This window comes from Notothenia coriiceps, unplaced genomic scaffold (assembly GCF_000735185.1).
Source record: "Notothenia coriiceps isolate Sejong01 unplaced genomic scaffold, NC01 NC01_scaffold00017399, whole genome shotgun sequence".
Lineage (NCBI taxonomy): Eukaryota > Metazoa > Chordata > Actinopteri > Perciformes > Nototheniidae > Notothenia > Notothenia coriiceps.
Window position 1 is genome coordinate 102,831 of NW_011350100.1, and position 4,448 is coordinate 107,278.

A 4,448-nucleotide genomic window follows, 5' to 3' on the forward strand; every position below is an offset into this window, starting at 1 on the left:
TGCTGCTCTAATTATGTCAATTGGAGTTATGACATCATCGTGTTCCATGACACAGGTGTTTATATTTGAGCTAACAACGTGTCCAGAGATCAAAGGTTTCCATGGTGATTAGTGAGAGGAAAGCATTTTCATTGTTCTGAATGAGAGATAAACCTCTTACATGTGAACGTTTTGTTGAAGAACCGTAACAGATATCGGTGAAATTTTAAAGCGTGAAGCATGTCAAGGAACTTGAGCATCTGAAGTGTACTTTTTGTCTACTTTCGGGTTAATAATGTGGCCTTTTTGGCAGATTAACTAAAGGTCTGCGGCTGCTGCGGTGGGGAAAGATGAGGCTGAATTTATAATGGGTTTAATGGAAACATGTTGAAAGTTTTTGTCACTTTATGCCCTCAAGAGGCATTTTGTTTAATTATTTTGCTCAAAGAAGTTTTCCTACGTTTCTCATGAAAAATTATGTGTCAGGAATGTAGGGTTTGGGAATTATGGCAGGTTTAAAAGAAAATATGAAGGCAAAATTAAATCTGTCCTCCACTCTAGCTGTGACATCACACACTCTAAAATCTGAAGAAGGCCTCTTTACCAAGGTCTGAATAATGTTTAATATCTCTAAAAGTAAGAATCGGATTTAAAGGTTGTGTTACACGAATAATGTCGGAAAGATGTGTAACATTTTAAAGTTGGAATGAGGTTTCTGAGTGAAAGTATGAAGGAGCAGTTAGCAGTTGAAGTGGCATGAAGATTGTTCAAGTCTGAAAAGTTTTTCCATTGACTTCCATGTACAAAATGTGATGAATTATGGGATGTATCTCTGGAATTATAAGAGTTATGAATAAGAAAAGTAATAGCCATCGATTCCCGACCGAGCTGAACGTTTTGATGTTTGAACGGAGTTTCTGCGATGTGGAATGTGGGAGAAGAAGAGGTGCAAAATAACCCGGCGGAATAATAAAGAATTTAGTGCGTAGCATAACAGATAGTGGGAATGCTGTATCAGCATTCCCACTAAATGATGTGTTGTTTGACAGTTTATAGTGAGGTAAGAAAGGCAATAATAACAGCCATACGAAAACTTGTGGCAAAGGAAAGTAAGATACAAAGCCATCCCAGAAGATGTATTTATTGTCTGTCATATCACTAATCATCCCATTTCATCTAATCCCTTTTCTTCCTCACAACAGAGATCGATTGCCCTCCAGAGGTTCAGATATGGAATTTGTCCTAAAGGGGAAGCGATAACTGGAGAACCTCAATATATTCTGATGGTGGGATCGATAGAGCATGCAGGCTTATTCAAACACATGTTTCTGCTAACATCCATCTGGAACTCATCTGAATATTATCTGCATACCTTGGACTTTAAATAGAATTGAGGAGTGTTGACATTCTTCATTGATATATGGTTCTAAATTACATTTGCAACCTCAATCGCAGACTCATCATTTAAATCTTCCACTGTTTCTGTTTATCGCTGTGTAGGAGCCCACGAGTGGGTGTCTTTATGTGTATCTCTTTGCATATTTAAGTGCTGGCAAAGGGGTTATTGATTTGCAAGGGTGAATGCGTGTTGAAATTCAAGGTGGGCTTTCCGTCTCGTCCGTTCCCCTTGGCTGACAGAGCTCCCTGTAGATCTGCATGCACTCTACGCACCCTCTGTTCACTAATTCATTAGTTTCACTCTCACACAACTATCAAACACCATCATCTGGCAGGGAAGTAGCTGCTGATGCAAGTCTGCAATTTCACCTTTTGGGAGGAAATGCACAAAGCAGCATACTAAACGCAATACAGATGTAGAAAGTGCACAGCTCCCAGTTTTCTCTCTGTTAAACAGCAAAGTACTGCTGCACTAATGTTGTCTGAAGGGCTATGTCTTGGATACTGTTTTTCTTTTATAAGATAGTAATTTAAAACTTAATTTATTTGAGTCATGTTTTTTAATTAAAATGATTAAAATTTATCTCAAAAACACATTTAATGAGTTTGTGCTGTAGAATAATAACAGTGCCAGACTATTCCTCTGAAGGTATTTAATTAATCAGAACATATCACTTACACATAATGGACTATGGTGGGCTTGTTCTACTATTTACATTGTTTTCCAATGTTATTTGGAGCAGTATTGCAGATACTTTGGGCATTAGATCTAAATAAATCCTCCAAAGTAATGCTTTACAGGTAACTGAATAAAGCAATTTCTTCGAATATGTGTGAACAAGATCAGCTGTTTTTCGTTTTCTCTCCTTTCCCCTGTCTCCCTTTTTTGAAAATATTGCCTCTTGTACTAGAATGGGACAAGTCGAAGGACACGTTGGGTTATTCCCCCTCTAAAGCTGTCTCTCTCTCAGTCAGAGACCAGTAGCGTCATCATCAAGTGACCTTTTGAATGCTGTCCTCCTTTTGAACGGTGACCTACGGCCAGGTTCAACAGTCCCCGCAGCAACATAGCAAGCATGTCATCTCATCCACAGGGTTTCCCTGGTTAACCACTGCCCGAAGGAGCAGGATGTGTGTGTGTGTGTGTGTGTGTGTGTGTGTGTGTGTGTGTGTGTGTGTGTGTGTGTGTGTGTGTGTGTGTGTGTGTGTGTGTGTTTAAAGCGAATGACTGTAACACAAGAGTTTTCTAAGTGTGACCAACATAAAAGGTCTCAATGAGCCTCAGGATACCCAACTTACATGACTGGCACACACACACACACACACACACACACACACACACACACACACACACACACACACACACACACACACACACACACACACACACACACACACACACACACAATGGCTGATGGTTCCCATGGTGATTGTGTTCCATAGAGTGGGATTTTCCAGGCGGCGTCCGGAACAGTGGACAAGAGTTTGTCTTGGAAGTTCGCTTTGATGGGAGTGGGCAGATCAGACCAAAGGAAGGATAACCCTTCACACACACACACACACACACACACACACACACACACACACACACACACACACACACACACACACACACACACACACACACACACACACACACACACAGAGATTTGGTGTTCCTATACTAGTGGGGATGGGTGTTTATGTTCTAGTTCTAACTTCAACTATCATCTAACTCTTACCTAAAGCATATTTAGTTTTATTAAGTTTTTTCGTTATTTAGGGGACAGATAAAGAGCAACATTATCATTCAGTTGGAGTCTTTGTTTCTGTCCACCAACATATGTTAATAAGCCCAGTGCAGCTGAGTGGAACAGCAATATCGGGTGACAATTCTCTTGTTTCAAAAATATGAATTAGTGCAGCTTTAACTCCAAAATCAGCACAAAGCAGCTTTTTAAATTGGGTGAACCAGACACAATGTCGCCAGTCCACAAAAGTGTCCTCATCTTCAAGGTCTTAAACTTAAATTGGTCCTCACAAAGATAGAGCATCCACACACAAAGAGCAGCGCTGATTGCAGTTGTCTTTATGAAGTCTATAGAGAAAGGGAGGACTAGACACCAGTTATAAACCCTCTGTCTCTGACTCAGACACTAGATTTTATAGTACTGGCACTGGCACTTTATACGTGCCTGTGTGTGTGCTGGTGTGTGTCCCTGCAGAAGTAATGAAAGTTAGAATGTTTCTACCTCGTTCTACTGACACATTTATTATCTGTGTGAAATCGGTGCTGAAAATTCGGACACGCAAGGCCAGCTGAAGTTCTCACCACACAAAGATTTGAGACAGGGATGGTTTATCACGGTCACACACACCTGGTATAAAAACGGAACAAATCCACCTGTTGATGGTGGTCATGGTAACATTTGGATGAACGCTACTTAAATGCTAGTGGATCTCTACTATTAAGAATGCATTTTAAGCATGTTATATTGCATTGTACGGTTCTGGCTGTTATGCACCTCATTTTCAATAATATCCTTATTTAAACTTTGAAAATGTTGTTACTATTTCACAGTTTTAGCAATGGACTTGTCAGGTTTTTGAATACATATTGTTGAACATGAAACCCGCCCTAATAGAAACCTCATTGTTTGAATCTCGGGACTTTTCCAATGTTTTTTGGGGTGACTGGACATTTTCCTCATTTTGGGGTTAACACCAGTTGAGTCCGGTGTGTGTGGTTAGCTTTGGGAAACAAAAGTACTTTGGCTGATGTTAGGGAAAAAACTGGGATTTCTGTTAATAAAGGAAATATGTCCTGTCTCAGGCTTCAAGTCACTGTTGACTTTTACAACATAAAACAAAGAACACAATCTGTTTCTAACCTCAACCAAGTGCTTGTACTGCTTGAACGCAATCAAACAAGTCATGCTTTGTTACGATGAGTGTATGTTCGGCAATTAACATGAATATTGTAGAGATATAAAACACTGCATTTTAAACATCATATTCAATGTTGCAACTTAGTATATACATCTCATTTCATAGTAAAAAAAATAAATATATATTTTCAATTTTTTATATAT